The 18641-nt window shown below is 37.6% G+C and overlaps 1 pseudogene; it reads left to right on the plus strand.

Moving 5' to 3' along the window:
* Nucleotides 1–1275: 1275 nt before the first annotated feature.
* Nucleotides 1276–17485, plus strand: LOC131346415 (cilia- and flagella- associated protein 210-like; annotated as a pseudogene).
* Nucleotides 17486–18641: the final 1156 nt, after the last annotated feature.

Raw genomic sequence — 18641 nt, forward strand, 5'->3', positions numbered from 1 at the left:
GGTAAATTACTGAAATTGTATGAATGAATATAATTATTATGAACTATACTTGCTATGTATGTTTATTACAGAATACACTGGTAAAAAGAAAGTGTAGCCAATTAATTGTGGATAATTAAGAGATATGAACGTCCTGGGTGTTTAAGAGAGTCCCAGTGTGCTGTCCTAAAAGATTTACTTAATAACAGAAAACGTTTACAAAAATTGCCCCAGATTACTTGATGTCATCTCATCGATTCTCCAGCAGATGGGGAAAAAGGATTGTTGAATTTTTTAGTGACTTGCATTTATGAGTACTGTGTTCACATTTACAAAGCTCTTCACACAGTTACAGCAACAACAGTCTATGTGGACTAAATTGTATAATCACCTTTCATTGTTTTGACACAAAGCATCAAATAACCTCAGCTTTCAAACTTCATCTATTCTTTTCTCGTTCAAACTCACCCTTCAACAAAACTATGTGTATCTACAGATCTACATTTGCATTCTGTTTTCAAAACTAATCAATATCATTAAAAAACAAGCAAATTCTCTTTATTTTTCTAATGAAATATATTTATTTAAAGTTGTAAACATATAAACCAATAGATTAAAAAATAAATAACGAAATAAAGAAGTAAAGTTTATTATTAATTAAGTGAATTATTAAAGGATTAAGTATATATTAATATATAAGTGTAATTAAAGTAAATAAGTGCATTAAAGTGTGTGTTAATAAGAACACCATAATAGTAATTTTTATTACAGTCATTAATAACGATAACAGCAACCAATAATAATAATAATAATAATAATAATAATAATCATCATCATCATCATCTCCGTGACCCCAATCCGCATCTCAGCACGTGCGGTCGCATCTCTTCATCCTTGACGTCATCTGCGTCTTCGCTGCTGTAGAGTTGTTTATTTGTATTTAAACTGTCTCCATGGTGATGACGCGTTCATCCAATAGTTTTCATTCAAAACCTGCATTGAGTTTCTGCCTGGCATCGGATAAACATCGGATAAACATCGTCTCCATCACCACAACTCTACAACTCTACAACTCCACAAGACAACTCTACAACTCTACAAGACAACTCTACAGCTCTGCAAGACAACTCTACAAGACAACTCTACAAGACAACTCTACAGTTCTACAAGACAACTCTACAAGACAACTCTACAAGACAACTCTACAGTTCTACAAGACAACTCTACAAGACAACTCTACAAGTCATCTCTACAATCAGCGACTTCTACGATCGACGAAGGACTTCTGACCACACCATGTCTTTCCGTGGATTTCTTCAGGGACTGAAGAACTGGACTCTGGGTGAGATCGCCTGTGCTGCGGGTCTGGTCACTCTGTCTGCCGGTGCGGGATACTTCATTTACCGCAGCCTCCGGACAGAAAGAGCTCCTCCTGACCACACTGAGCTTCCTCAAGGTAGGAGGAGCTTTATCCTACCTCGTGACTTTAATGTCTCACTGATTTTACAATAAATCCAGTAGAAGGTACAGTGTTACAGTCTAATGTTATGTAGCTAACAAGCCACCTCATCTACTGCTAACAATTAGCCTCATGCTAGTTATCGTGCTAGCGAACTTGGCTACTGGTTTAAATTACACAATAAAGTCCTTAAGCTTGGTTCAAGAATGTATTTTATTTCCACAATGAATTATTTACCCTGTTAGTAGGTCACTTTTAACAGCCCTGGCTACTGGTTTTACACTAAATCATGCTTAGCCTTGTGATTCTCCAGCTAGCGCGCTAACAGACTTTAGCCGATTTTTACCGATTTAAATGACACTGTAATAGTTGGACTAATCATATCTACAACTTATCATATTCTCAAGCTCTAGAGAACCTAACTGAACCTAACTGGCTAACTGTTGTAATTATTACACAATGAATTGGTAAATATAATATAAATATAATGTTTAGCCTAATGTTAGTTAAGCTGCTAGCGAACTTGGCTGTTGGTTTAAATGACACTAAAATCCTGAACCGAGTTGATGAGCTTGAACAAGGAGAATTTCATTTATTTCTACAATATAACATTCATCCCCATTAAAAAGTCACTTTTACCAACCCTGACTACTGGTTTTACACTAAATCATGTTTAGACTACTGATTAATCAGCTCTCCTAAAGGGCTTGGTTACAGGTGTATGTTATCTACCTAGAGAACTTCACTAATCATTTTATTTACACAATATCACAGTGAGTATGAAGCTAGTTAGCTTGATGAAGTCCGTTTTAATAATTACACAGTATAATATTTTTTATAGATTTGGGTGGTGGACAGGGGCAGGAGGTTTTAGAGAGTTTAATCAGGTCACATGTACAGTGAATTTACACAATCTGACTGCTACAATTTGTCTGTTTCTTCACAAGTTAACTAATTATCAAACTTGACAGGTTATTAATCATTAATAGGAAAGTTTGATGTTGTGTAATTGAAGAGTCAGAATTCTGAGTCACATAAAAGTGATTTTGTTACAGAGCCTGTGGATGTGCAGGGGGAATCAGTAGATACTCCCTCTGTCCTCCAGGTATGTGTCAGTTAAGTAGTAATATTTAACTTCATTTGAAACCTGTAGGCCACTTCTGTCTAAGTGTGTGTGTGTGTGCGCACGTTAAGGTCGTTGAGCCAATCCTGCAGCTGCTGCCTCCCGAACCTCAGGATGAACCTTCAGCTGTCATTCTGGTAAAGTCATTCATTTATTTACTAAAACCAATCAATAGATTTAACAAGGTTGTCTTTACTGTAAATAATGTTAGTATGAATCTGATTTGATAAGAAGCACTTATGATCTTCATGCTCTACATTTCACAGCCGCTCGATGCTGATGAGCCGAACAGCGCCTGCCGTGACGTCCAGTGCGTGTCTGCAGACTCCTCCCTCTCCCAGTCTGGGGTATTCTACAGTGCTGCAGCTGAGATACAAACACACAAACACCCTTCTTTACAAGTTCTAATGTTTAGTTTTGTTTCTCCATTTCTAGCCAGTGGACATAGTTGGAATGAGAAGGGGTCCAGAGAGTCGGCTCTACTGGTTTGACACCGCAGAGACATGCTGCTTGACTCTCGAGGTAATCACAGTCTTTATTACTCTGGTGAAGAGAATGGACATTATTGAATTGACATGGTTTTTAGTACTTTGTTGAAATGTGGATCTTGAATTTCATCAAATTGTCATTTGCAGGGATTCCCTTATTATACCAGCTATGAGGGGAGATTCACTGGCATTCAGGTAAGGGACTATTCATTGTGGCATTGTAAGATTATGGTAATTGCAGTGACTAAATTTGTTTGTGTGTTTTAAGGTTGTTGAGCCAACTGTTGAGCTGCTGCCCACAGAAGAAGACCAAGACCCTTCACCTGTTTTTCTGGTAACCAGAGCTTTAAGGAAAAGAATATTATTATGAAACTGCTATGATCAGAAGCACTCACGATCTTCCTGCTTTACTTTTCACAGCCACTCGATGCTGGTGAGCTGATCAGTGCCTGCCGAAACATACAGTTCCTCTCTTCAGACCCCTCCATCTCCCAGTTTAAGGTATTCTACAGTGCAGCAACTGAGACACAAACACACAAACACCCTTCTTTACAAGTTCTGATGTCTAGTTTTGTTTCTCTATTTCTAGTCAGTGGACGTAAAGTCCTACTTCTTGGGGATGATAAGGGGCCCACAGAGTCGGCTTTGCTGGTTTAAAACCACCACAACACACTGCTTGACTCACATGGTAATCACAGACTTGATTATTCTGAGGAAGAGAATTGACCTTGATGATTATTAGATGCTCACGTTTGTCAAATAGATCTTGAGTTCCAGCTATTTGTCATTTGCAGGGATTCCCTTATCATACCACCATAGAGGACTGTTTCACTGGCATACAGGTAAGGGATTATTCGTTGTGGCATTAGGAAACTTTTGCTAATTGCAGTGACTAATTGTGTTCACTTTAAATTGTTTTTTTAAGTCTGAATCTGGGAGGGTTACAGAGTTCATCTCCTGTAACCGAGTGGAGACATCGTTCATCGTGCCACATTACAACACGGTAAATATATTGCACTGTCATGAAGTGTATATTGTAGTTAGTAACTTTTGGAATTTTGTCAGATGTACTTTTATTTGTCTGTAGTGACATTATATATTTTTTTACTCAGCACAAAACCGTTAAAACGGTAACCTGCGATTACCTGTATGTGGCTGGAGATGGGCAGATGTGCACCTCCACCTGGGAGTATGACCAGGACGACTCTGAGGTAATTCAGAGTTTCAGATCTGATGTGTATCTACATATGTTGCTATTCCCCTTATTCTATTTACTATGTGAGTTTTAATGATTTAATGATTCGGCTTGCAGGAGAATGAAGAGGAGGTGGAGATGGAGGTGCCCTTTATTTGGTACGATCCTATTCACTGTTTATTGATGTAACAGTGTATTGTATGTTTAACATACACTAAGCATTTAAATCTCTTCTTTCTTAGCTGCCATCTTTCAGAAAGAGGGGTGACTGACATCGGCCTGAAGGTGCCCGCTGTCCGTGAGGCGTTTGCTGTGAGTAAAACCTTTCTTCAGCTGCTGTTATTGCGCAGGTAAAGTCCTCTCTGCTTTAACGTATATTGTGTGCTGTCTTATATTCAGACTCTGCTTGCCAGCGTCCACAACCAGGACTTCTTGTTCATGGTGGGAAAAAGGATTGCCATGCGACTGGCAGCAGCTAACAACCAGGTAACTTCAGAATGATGAAAGACTGTTTGATTTTTGTGATGAAAATACTTTCAGTTACTCAGTCATAGCCAAAGTGAGTTACAGAGATTTTCTTGTTTGTTTGAACAGGATGTAGTTGGTGTGCAGTTGGCATACGAGGCCCTGATTCGATTCCTGAGGACGCCTTCATATCAGGATTCGATTAAAGCAGAGCTCTCCGGGCCAGATGTAAGCTAATAAACGCCTGTGTGAAATGACAGATGTTTAAACAGAAAAGATTTTGATAATATAGAAAACTGAACTTCAATATGTGAAGCTAATTTCTTTTTGTACCTTTACTCCTATGTGCAGGTCTACCACTACAACTTCCTGGATGTTTTTTATGAGCTGATTCTCTTCGGCTGTTTTAAAAATGGCTCAACACCTCAGCTAGTAAGTGTCTTATCAGGAGATTTAAGTTTCAGAACATGGTCTATTTTATCTCATTTTCCCTTATTTTTTAATCCTGATAAGACATGGCATTAATGAAGCCTGTTGTCTTTCTTTTCTAAAGTTTAAGGGAGGATTCTTGGAGCGCGTGCTTCAGCTCATCAGCATGTGGGATATAGACGTGTGGGAGCCTGCAGCAGAGCTGTACTTCAAAGTGCTTATTGTAAGTGTTCCAATATCTTCTGATGCCACGATACACAAATTCTCAGGATTGTACCTTAAACTCAGTGACACTATGTTGAATATGTGTGTGATTTGTCAATAGGATCACCTTACACAGATATTTGAAGTACTGTTCACTCAGCCTCTGGAGCTCTACAGCAACCCAGCAGCCTTAGCCTCCATAGTTCAGATTGTCGTCATGCAGGACGTCCAGCAGATGATGAACATTTTGGAGAAGCTCTGAGCAATGTCTTTCCCTTTGTCCTTTTCATCTTTTCTTCCTCTCTTTCATTTCATATTTCTTCTTTTCTCTCACTTCTTTTTCCTACATTGCTCAGGCTCTCCACACGTGAGTATGAATTAATTTTATTTCTATTTTAGATTAATGTAATATTTTAAAAATCTTTTTTTCTTTCTTACAGGTTGTACAGTGAACCCCAGGACTGAAGAAGGGCTTAACCCTAAATCTTCAGATCCCCTTTCCCTTAAAAATCATCCCTTATTAATCTATCCCTCTATTCCTGTCCCACTCCCCCATTCCCATAAATACCCTATAGTTCATAAATAGATAAATAGAATTGATTGTAAATAAACTTATATCTGTATAGTGCTTATATGCTTTATTTTAATAAATATTTATATTTGTTCCTATTTCAGTCTCATTCTGATTATTTTTAGTCATCAGTATGTCTGTATAATTTCCCTTTAAAAATCAACACAAAATGAATTTTTCACTTATATACAGATCCTTTTTAAAGCATTTCACAACCTTTAAATAGTTTAAAATGTTTAACTAAAATGTTTAAAAATAACATTTTGTATCATGTAATGTATTTATGAATTGTATAATATGATATATAATCTAAAAACACAAGCACACCCACAATGGTAGAAAAGAATGGAGCTCCACACTGAAGTGATAAAACAAGATGAAGGTCTTACAATACACTATACAGTTACTGGGGTGTGGTATAAATAAAAAAAATGAGGTAATTATCATTAACTGGTCATCATAGTAATGTAAATAATAGGATAAGGCCTTCAACCCTCCCTCTGCTTAGTGCCAAGCTGTTCCCCACCTTTTCTACATGAGATATCATGCTGACCAGAGAAAGGGTCAGTCTACTGCTCATGATTTTTGAGTCAGTGGTAAACACAAGTCAGTGTCGTAGGAAGTCTCTTTCTGTTCCCATCCTCTCCTGTCTTCACTACAGCCATGTAAGTTAAATGCTCTGTAAGTTAATGATACTGGAGCTGCACCCTCGTTGCCGGACACCCCAACTTCCTGGCCTGCCCTTTAGATACACCTCTACTGTGTAATAATTTAAGATCTGTGTAATACTCTGTAATCTTAGCATGTAATGCTAAGGAGGAGTCTTCATCTATCTGTGTGAGTGGGTGTGTATGTGTACCTGCAGTGCACCACTATAGGGGGGTTGCCAGACTGCTGTTGTTGTTTCTGCACTGCAGCAATCAGATCAATCATTCCTTTTCCATCCGATGAGATTCCAATCTCTGGCCAACCATGGAAATGAAAATGTCTGACCAGACGAGACTGCTTCTCCTAAAAACACATATTATATTTACTGTATGTAATGTGTGTATATATGTATGTCTATAATGAAACATTTTATTCTGATCTTACAGCATGACAATATCCATATCTACAGGGCATGAGGGATCACTGAGTGGTTTAATGAGTATAAAAATGATGTAAATAATATGCTCTGGCCTTCTCTGTGACTATTGGAGATTGTGATATTTTGTACAGTGCACTGTATCAGCATCATCAAAACAAAAAATGAAAGAAGAATCATGTTCATCCCTCCAGGACAGATCCAGAGATTTCTATAACTGCTGCCAATCACACTGAAAATGTTGTAGAGATCCAATATTCAATGTGGGTTTATTATCAGTAATGAAGGTAATCATTAAACACACATACACACACACACACACTGGAAAGTTGCCTAATCGCAGGCCAGTGGCACAATTTTATAAGAAATTTTGCTCTCCTTTCTTTATGGCTTGCAAATTTTGAATCATGGCTCATGGGTCTGTTAAAACAGGATCTTTATTGTTTAATAGGACAATCTGATATTATTGGGATCATTTCATACTATCTCAAGTAATCTTTTTTCCCTACATTTTCTAAAATAACTCACCACTTTCTAAAGTACAGTATAATATTTTATTCTAATATTTTCTAGTCGAATTAACTTAAACTCAATCATCGTCATAAAGCTTGCAAAACCTTTCAGAGAGCATCATGACTGATCAGTGAGTGAATCAGTCCTAATGCTGCCTTGCCTTGAACTACTGTACTGTTGTTGAGTATGTGATCCCACATCGGGATGGGTAGAAGAAGGGAAACAATGGAACAGAATTAGCGTAGCTGCTGTTCATAATATTAGCAGCACTAGATGATAATATACATTTAATCAGATGTACTGGAGCACAAGGTTATGGGATGTATTATGTGTATGCCAGGCTAAAGAGATAAGTCTTTAGTCTACATTTAAACTGGGAGACTGTGTCTGAGCCCCGAAGACTGTCAGGAAGGCTATTCCAAAGTTTAGGAGCTAAATACAAAAACCCCCCTTTTGTGGACTTTGATATTCTGGGAACTACCAGAAGTCCGGAGTTTTGTGATCTTAAAGAGCGTGGTGGATTGTAACGTGTTAGAAGACTGGCTAGACACGTGGGAGGTAAACCATTTAAAGCCTTGAACGTAAGTAGTGCTAATTTATAGTCAATTCTAAGTTTAACAGGTAGCCAGTGCAGGGATGATAATATTGGGGTTATATGGGGGATCATATTTTCTTGACCTGGTAAGAACTCTGGCGGCTGCATTCTGGACTAACTGTAGCTTGTTTATTGAAGATGCAGGACAACCACCTAGTAATGCATTACAATAGTCCAGTCTGGAGGTCATGAATTGCATGAACTAACTTTTCTGCATCAGATACAGATAAAATGTTCCTAAGGTTGGCAATATTTCTAAGATGGAAGAAGGCTGTTTTTGTAATATTGGAAATATGATTTTCAAAGGACAAGTTGCTGTCTAATATTACGCCCAGGTCTTTCACTGTTGAGCTAGTAGTAATAGTACATCCTTCTAAATGCAAGCTGAATTGTGAGAGCTTCTGTGTACTGGTTTTTGGACCAATAAGTAATATCTCTGTCTTATCAGAGTTTAGTAATAGAAAATTATCAGTCATCCAATCTTTAATATCTTGAACACACTCAGTTAATCTAGAAAAATTAGATATTTCATCTGGTTTTGATGAGATATATAACTGGGTATCATCGGCATAACAATGGAAACTAATCCCATGCCTTCTAATGATGTTACCCAATGGAAGCATGTATACCGAGAAAAGCAGAGGTCCTAAAACTGATCCTTGTGGGACCCCATATTTCACTGGCACTACACTGGACAGTTCTCCATTTAAATCTACTAAGTGGTATCGATCAGACAGGTAGGATCTAAACCATTTTAATGCCTGTCCCTGCATACCTATGTGATTTTGTAGGCGATCCACGAGAATGTTATGATCTATAGTGTCGAATGCAGCACGAAGATCAAGCAGGACTAAAATTGAGATGCAGCCTTGTTCCGAAGCTAAAAGCAAGTCATTAGTGATTTTAACTAGTGCAGTTTCTGTACTATGATGGGGCCTAAAACCTGACTGAAATTCTTCAAGGATATTGTTTTCTTGTAGGAAGGAGCATAATTGAGCTGACACCACTTTTTCTAGTATTTTTGATATAAACGGAAGGTTTGAAATCGGTCTGTAATTTGATATTTCATTAGGGTCTAGTTTCGGTTTTTTAAGAAGAGGCTTAATAACTGCTAACTTGAGAGATTTTGGGACATGACCTAGATATAATGAGGAGTTAATAATATTGAGAAGAGGCTCTCCAGCTGCATGTATCACTTCTTTCAGCAATCTAGTTGGAATTGGATCTAGCAAACACGTTGTTGATGTAGCCGTGGTGATAAGTTTAAGTAGCTCTTCCTGCCCTATACTGGTAAAGCATTGTAGCTTTAAATGTGGAGCTTTAGGCTGGTCTGGATCACCGGATGCTGTCAAAGGTTGAACATCCAATTTTTTGTTCCTAATACTAATTTTTTCAGTGAAGAAAATCATAGTCCTCACTACTAAACTGTGCTGAAATACTCTCTCCAGAAATCTGATTTGTTTCAGTTCTGATCTGTTTTGTTAGTCTAGGCACTGTACTGAATAAGAATCTGGGATTGTTTTGGTTTATTTCTATCAGTTTGCTCAGATGCTCAGCCCTAGCAGCTTTTAGAGCCTGTCTATAGCTGGACAAACTGTCTTTAAACGCAATTCTAAAAACTTCTAATTTGGTTTTTTCTCCACTTTCGCTTGAGGTTACGGGTTGCTCTCTTGAGGGAGTGAGTATGACTATTGTACCATGGTGCAGGTGCTTTATCTCTGACCTTTTTTAGTCGGATGGGGGCAAGAAAACGAGCTGACGTTAAACCGCGCATTGTCAGCAATGTATGACAAGCAGACTCTGGATGCTAGTTTAATGTTAGACTCAATATGATCATAACTCGTTTTCATATCAGAGGACAGATGAGGTGGACAGTTAGGATACATGGAGAGATGGGATTGAATGGACAGATGGAGGACAATGAAAAATGTTCTTTATATCAAAGTTAAATTTTTTTTATTGTTTGTGAGAATCTTCCATCCTGTGTACCTGTATCTATTGTGTTATCAATTTTCCATCCTTTGGATTACAGAAGTAAGGATTACAGATGTTTAGTCCTACCCTGCTATAATACAGTGTTGAAGGCATAAAAATGATCTACTTTAGGTATTTGTGCTGCACAGAAAATTAGTACCAGGAACGTAAATATTTTAATTTCTTCATTTACTAAGGGTGGTTGTTTATGCATGAAAGACAATTATTATTAGTAGTAGTAGTAATGATCAACATTTTCATATAATTACATATTAATGTTGCTGCTGTCTATCTGAAATTGATATTACAAAATAGTGATTCAGCACACAGTTCATAAAGCTTCTGCTTTTTCTATTCTAAACCCCTGCGGTTTGGTGGATGTGTCTCCGACAAACGTCCTGTGCAACAAATGATTAATTTTACATTTTCAGGTACAGCGGTTAGTTTAAAATAAAAGTTTGTTTAGCAGAGGAAATTGAGTCTCACATTTTATTCACACACAAAACATAAATGGTGAACATTTTTAGTACATGTTTAGTAGCCCACTATTGTTTTTGGCAGAATTTATCATCATAATCAACTTAATTATTTCCTGAATTTTGTGGCATTATAGTCCCTAAATGTATGTAAATGCAGGAAATGGGATTTAAATCAAAAATATTTTCCTCCATTTTGTGCCCCCCCTTCTCAAACCAAAGTTACTCCCTTGCAGCCGCTTATTCAAGTAGCCAAGTGTTTGTCCAAAATCACAAGACCAAACAATGCTTTAATTCTCAGGGAAGGAAAATATTGTGAGGCCGTAGAAGAGAGAGAGGAGTTGGATGAGTCGGGTTCCTCAATGCTATTGTGCAAGGTTTTTGAAAAATCTGAACCATATTCCAGAGACCCATATTGTTGACAGCTGAGAAGAACTGACATAATGGTGGAAAAAAACATCATTGTACCAATCTCCTGATTTGTCATTTCTCCCTCATGGCAAACAGGTAGGCCAAAGAGGACAGTAATCCAAACCTTTTATCATAAGAAATAAGTTGTTGAATGCATGTATTTGTTGTATTAATTAATTAATCTACTAATTTGTTTGTTTGTTTTATCTCTAAACAGATGGAGACAAAATAATTTTCATTGGTGGAATTTGCAGATGATAATACAGTGGAAATTATTCCAACCACTCAGTTTGAGGAAACCACTAAAGTCTGCTTTTGTATTTAATAAGCTTTAAAGTAACATTAACTTACTAATTAAAATCCAGGGATTGTTCTGAGACCTCAAATATTGAAAGTCAGGACACAACAAATAAAAAGAGGACAGACAAAAAGCCAAGTAGATTTTAGTGTGAAACTGAAGTCTCCTCAGATGGTAAGTGTTGGTCTTATTTTCATAGCTAAGCACTAAGTAGATTGTAGAATCCTGGTACCTATGGGCTCTACCATCAACCACAGATCAGTTTACACTGTATGTAAAAGTGTGCAGATTTCTCAGGCTGAAAGCAGGGCAAGACTGCTGTTGGAAATTCTTTTAAATTATAGTTTTTCTCAATTGCTTAGACATATGTTTTAAACTTTCACCCATTCATCAAAAATGAAATGGACAAAACATCCAGTAATTACAGAAGAAAATGTTTATTGTATATAATACAAGCATTTTGCAAATTTCAGTAAAAAAAACAACAAATAAATAAATCCATATAATGAATTCATCGTATAATGTAAATAATACAGCATATTTGTATATTCAGCACTTTCATACTGTAAAAATCCAGCAGTTTTATGGTGAAAGCCCAAAGAACAGAAACTCTAAATGAAATTCACATTACAGTTCACTCAGAAATGTTGTGCAACTGCAAATTTTACTGGTTAAGACATTAGACATATGATTGGAAAGTCATGAGATCAAATCTCAGTGTTTTTCATGTTTATGATCTCTGTAACACACACACACACACACACACTTATTTAGCAAAAGTAAACACTTTTCTCAGAAAATTTTTTTTTTGTCTCTCAACTCCACATAAACCATCAAATGATTAGCCACATACACTCCAACTATACATGGATGTGACAAATGCTAAACTTAACTATCTTGTGTCTTTTGTATGTTCAATGTACAGTGGAGTACACAGCAGTTTGTCATTGCACTCACACATACAGGTATGTTCACAAAAACTGTATAAACTGTACAACATAATTTGAAACATAATATTTTGTTGCACAAAAGCACTGCAATCAAGCGATTTCTGTAACTCTCAGTGAGACTTCTGCACCTGTCCACAGGTATTTTGCCCCACTCCTCGTGAGCAAACTGCTCCAGCTGTCTCAGGTTTGAAGGGTGTCTTCTCCAGACTGCATGTTTCAGCTCTTTCCACAGATGTTCAATAGGGTTTAGATCAGGGCTCATATTCAGGGCCACTTCAGAATAGTCCAATGTTTTGTTCTTAGCCATTCTTGGGTGTTTTTAGCTGTGTGTTTTTATTCTGTTGAAGGACCCATGACTGAGAACAGCTTTCTGACACTAGGCAGCACATTTCACTCCAGAATGCCTTGATGGTCTTGAGATTTCATTGTACCCTGCACAGCTGCCTCCATGTTTCACAGTATGCTTCATTTTGCACATGTGAACATAGAGCTGATGTGACTTGCCAAAAAGCTCACGTTTTTGTTTCATCTGTCCAAAGGACATTCTCCAAGAAGCTTTGTGGCTTGTCAAGTATGAACATCTTCACATAATTAGCCATCAACAGACCTACATTTAACTTTCAGTTACTGTTCTTCCATATCGCATGTTATTTTGATATTTTACAACCACACATAATTCACAAACAAGTTGAACAGATAAACTAAATGATTTGTTTATTTACACCTAAGAGCAGTGATAAATGCTCTTAATGATCTAAATAAATGATGATTAAATGAATTTAAATATATTGTAATAATTGATTGTTTACTAAAATAAATCATTCTGTTGAGGGATGAAAACATATTTTCTCATTGTATACCACAGCAGGTTTTAAATAATGACAAGAGTTTATAATGTTTTCTACTTCCTTGGAAACGTTTAAGAAGATGGTTTCTATTTTCATTTTTAAGAAGATATAGATTTCATTGCTGTTGCTCGCGGTCGTGCTTCATGATAGTAAAGGTTTATATAGTAGACGTTTATGTATTTAATTGTTCATCTGAATCTTATCTAATGTCCATGTGACTTATTTCTTAGTTAAATTTGCAGATGACGGTGCTGGAAGACATTAACCTGATTATATAGTTGCATATTTTTTATTGTCAGAAATTGTTATTGTAATACAGTTGTGCTCAAAAGTTTGCATACCCTGAAAGAAATTGTTAAACATTGACATTTATTTGGAAAATATGACGGATAATGCAAAAGATTCTTTTCTTATGTAAGGATAATGGTCACATGAAGTCATTAATTATCACATAGTTGTTTGACTCCTTCCCAAAACCTAATGATAACTGAAATCATCTAAACAACTCTGATCAAAATTTTACATATCCTTGAATGTTGGGCCACATTATAAACATTTATAAAACAGGAAAAGGATATAAAAAGATCTCAACACTTGAAAATGCCAGTCAGTACTGTTCAAACTCTGATAAAGAGGTAGAAAATCAGAGCTTCTGTTGATACTAAGACTCAGTCAGGTAGACCAAGAAAGATTTCACCAACTACTGCCAGAAGATTTGTTCAGGATGCAAAGAAAATCCCAGGAGAAAGCCGTTACTCTGCCCATGCTACAAAAAGGCCCGCTTTCAGTACACCAGACAACAGCTAGACAAGCCTCACAGCTTCTGGAGCAGAGTCATTTGGAGTGATGAGATCAAAATTAAACTTTATAGTCACAACCATAAACGCTATGTTTGGAGAGGAGTCAACAAGGCTTATGGTGAAAAGTGATCTCTTATGATTTAGGGCTGTGTGAGCTCCAGTGGCACAGGAAGTTAGTCAAAATTAATGACAAGATGAATGCAGCATGTTATCAGAAAATACTGGCAGACAATTTGCATTCTACAGCAGGAAAGCTGCACATGGGATGCTCTTAGATGTTCCAACATGATCCAAAGCACAAGGTGAAGTTGACCTTCCAATGGCTACAGCAAAAAAGGTGAAGGTTCTGGAGTGGCCATCACAGACTCCTGACCTCAATATTATTCAGCCACTTTGGAGAGATCTCAAACGTGCAGTTAGGGCAAGACAACCAAAACATTTACAGGAACTGGAGGCATTTTGCCAAGAAGAATGGACAGCTATACCACCTGAGAGAAATAAGGACCTCATGCACAATTATTACAAAAGACTGCATGCCATCATTGATGATAAAGAGGGCAATACACGATATTAAGAACTAAAGGTATGCAAACTCTTGAACAGGGATTATTTCCTCATTTTCTTTATTGTCATGTTGTGTTTGATTGTGCATTTCTGTCATGCCTTACATATGATCTTGAGTCCTATAAGAAAGAAAATAAATTTGGTTTGCCTTCTCACTCATGTTTTCTTTAAAAAAGTTTTACACATCTTGCAAATTCTCCCAAGGTATGCAAACTTTTGAGCACAAGTGTGTATATATTTTTAATGTATTAACTTACACTGTTTTGACTGTCAAAGATTCTTGTCATTTTGTGTACACAATTAAACAAGTGATCAATAAAAACATGGATTGTGTGCTGCTTATATATTTTGACTGATTATTTGATTATGACTTGAAATATTTGAATATGTGAATATGTAAAATAAATAATGAGGTGAGGTTAGGGGAGCGTCCTGCAAAAACATGAAAACAACATTCTATTTCTGTGAAGAAAACTTTCCTGGGAAAACAAAAACAAACTTAAAAAATGTATGTTCTGGCAACCAAAAATTGTCTTAATTTTTTTTATTACTTTTGTCTATGTTTAATAACTACTACTACTACTACTATTACTACTACTAATAATAATAATAATCCTCTTTGCTCATTTCACTGGTGAAGTGAACAACACTCCCAAACCCAGGGGTTCATGATATTGCCCATTTTTATTTTTATTTTTTTCTAAGAAGAAGATGACGTCAGATACCCAGAACATAGATAGAACATGTATAGATACATAGAACACCTGAGAATTTTGTACGTCATTGAACACATCACGGGGATTAAACACTCCAAACATTGATCGAGTGCTCAGTGTAAACTGAATGTTTAATGGAGATGAGTGTAAAACCATCAGTACAGAGATTTACATCGAGAAAAAGCAAAATGTCAGAGGAAAAGAAAAAGACAGAAGCTTCTGTGTCTGTGGGGCAGTTTGTCCGGAGAAAAGGCACAATTAGAAAAGGTGAGTGAATAGACACATGCTAGCATGTTTACTGACTTAAATATGTATGCATAGACTTGGCCAGATTAGATCACTTATAGTGATCATAGTTTATAGAATAGGCACAGCGGCAAAAGGAAATTGAAAAGGAGAAGTTGAAGCAGCTCGACTTGGAGGAAGCAGAGTTTCAAGCGATGAAAAGAAAGGAAGCAATAGAGAGGGCCAAAACCCTGCAGTTCTTCCAGACAGACAGTGAAAGGATTTTATTTTAGTATAGGAATATTGTTAATAGGATTTCGTGTCTTGTTTTTCATCATATATACTGTATGCAGCATCATATTCTTTGTGATTTCCTTCACATAAATATTGTGTTCATTTTGTTATTGTTGAAATCATTTCTCCCCCAGAGTGCTGTGAGGATGACTGAAGTCCTGAAAGAGAGGGAGGCTCAGATTGAGCTGAAAAAAAGAAAAGAAATTGAGGCTAAAAAAGAAGAAGACGAGATCTTGGCCACGAAACACGGAGCTGGCTTTACAGGAGCAGCGAGAGAAAGCTGAGGAGAGGAAGCAGAAGCGCCTGGCTCATGCTGAGTTTTTGAAACAACAGTAACGTATCAGATTAACCAACATATGCACAGTATTATAGCCATTAGTTTCTGGTGTAACAAAGTAGTTGAGAAACCACAAAATTTTGCTTTGATTTAAATGAGAGCTAACATGTTACCTCTGTTTTGCTCAGTGAGGAGCATGTGTGCTATAACTGTGTCCTTGTTTATTAGGGTTAAGATGATGATGGAGATGATGGAGAAGAAGAAAAACGCAGAACTCTAGCATTTCCAAGAGCTTTATGAAATGGAACAAACCATGCTCAGGCAGAAGAAGCAAGAGGAGAAGAGAAAGAACAAGAAGGCTTTTAAAGTAATTACTTCTCAAACTTGGGGGCAGCAAGTAGAAAATGTGCAGAAGCTGTATCTCAGTTTTCAGGGGAAAAAATGGTCATTTTATGAAATGTGATTTGATCAAATCTAAAAAATAACCTACAGGGTTGGGTTCAATTCCCTCCTCTGCCCTGTGTGCTCTCCGTTTGCATGTTCTCATGTTATTTAATTGAATATAGTGATGGATTTTTGTCAATGTATAGACCTCTAGATTGCACTAAAATAAGTCTAATCTCCTGTATGTTTTTTATCTTTAATCAGGAAGAGTTGGCCAATAAGAAAATCTTCCAAGCGCCTAACGCCAAGAAACAGGAGATGGAAGAATAGAAATGGAAGCTTGTTGTTGAGGCCAGAAGGAGAAGAAGGAAGCTGCTGTGTTGAGGAGTATTGCTGAACACAGAGAAGCTGTGGTAAATTCCAGTTTTGGGAATATGTTCAACTATAAGGAGTCAAAGCAAGACAATATTTTACCTTTAATGTTTCAAAGGTTCACACTTTTTAAATGGTTTCTGTTACTTGGGTATTTTTTGGTGCATTTAAATGTATTTTTGTCTCCAATTATACCATTTTAGCATAAAGAGCTGAAGCGCAAGAAACAGAAGGAGAAGCAGGAGGCTGCTGAGACGCTTAAAGCAAACAAAGCAGCAGATTTCCTTTACCATCAAACTCAGAAATTCAAGGCCCAGAAAAAGACTTGTATGTCCATCAGATGGTCAGTCAGCTCATTTTTTCTCTAGTTTTATATCAGGACTTTATTTAACTTTACATTTCTATAGACTTTATTTAACATAACTACAAACTCCACTTTTGTTGGCATCTAGAATGAGAAGCATGCGAAGAAGCAGCTCAGGGAAAAACAGAAGCAGGAATGTAAAGTGAGGAATGCACAGCTTATTGCAGAGGAAGAGAAGCAGTTTCAGACTTATGCCAAGGATGTGATAGAGACAGCTAGGAAGGGTCAGAGGAACACCTCCATCCTGCACAAGGCCTCAAAGGTGGGCATTGGTGGAGGACGCGGACCTGTGTTTGGAGTCATTAGACCGAGTTACCAAGTACAGGATAAATCAGGAGTTCAGCTGCCCAGTTATGTGCGCAGAAAGAAGCTGGATGTGACTACCTACATGCAGGAGTCTAGAAAGCGGCTGGGATTTACTGGGTGACCGTGAGATGTATTGCTGATGTTCTGACAAGATATACAGAACTTCTCTTTCAGCTGAATTCGGTTCCCAGGCAAATTCCAGATAAAATATGTCACATGATCAAAGCTACATAATATTTTTCTCTCTGGGGATAGATCTGGATGGACAGCCTGTGACCCAGTCAGTTTCCAGCAGGAAGCAATTAGTGCTATGTCAATAATGAGCTCAGAAACTATACTGACATATTAGTTCCTCAAGAGCTCTTGGTTGCACAATACTTCCTGATTATAAACTGTAATAATACTGTACAGGCGAGTTATACACTGATCAGCCATAAAATTATGACCACCTGCCTAATATTGTGTTGGTCCCCCTTTTGCTGCCAAAATAGCCCTGACCTGTCGAGGCATGGACTCCACTGAAGGTGTGCTGTGGTATCTGGCACCAAGATGTTAGCAGCAGATCCTTTTAGTCCTCTAAGTTGCGAGGTGGGGCCTCCATGGATCAGATTTCTTTGTTCAGCACATCTCACAGATGCTCGATTGGATTGAGATCTGGGGAAACTGGAGGCCAAGTCAACACCTCAAACTCATTGTTGTGCTCATCAAACCATTCCTGAACTGTTTTTCCTTTGTGGCACAGCACATTATCCTGCTGAAAGAGACCACAGCCATCAGGGAATACAGTTTCCATGAAAGGGTGTACATGGTCTGCAACAATGCTTAGGTAGGTGGTACATGTCAATGTAACATCCACATGGATGGCAGGACCCAAGGTTTCCCAGTAGAACATTCCCCAAAGCATGACACTGCCTCTGCCGGCTTGCCTTCTTCCCATAGTGCATCCTGGTGCTGTGTGTTCCCCAGTTAAGCAACGCACACAAACGTGGCCATCCACGTGGTGTAAAATAAAACATGATTCATCAGACCAGACCACCTTCTTCCATTGGTCCAGTTCTGATGCTCACATGCTCATTTTTGGCGCTTTTGGAACACTTTGGGCACTTTTTTCCTTCCTTGGACCATTTATGATAGATACTGACCACTGCAGACCAGGAACACCTCACAAGAGCTGCAGTTTTGGAGATGCTCTGATCCAATTTGGCCCTTGTCAAACTCACTCAAATCCTTACACTTGCCGATTTTTCCTGCTTCTAACATCAACTTTGAGGACAAAA

This window comes from Hemibagrus wyckioides, linkage group LG26 (assembly GCF_019097595.1).
Source record: "Hemibagrus wyckioides isolate EC202008001 linkage group LG26, SWU_Hwy_1.0, whole genome shotgun sequence".
NCBI classification, from domain to species: Eukaryota; Metazoa; Chordata; class Actinopteri; order Siluriformes; family Bagridae; genus Hemibagrus; species Hemibagrus wyckioides.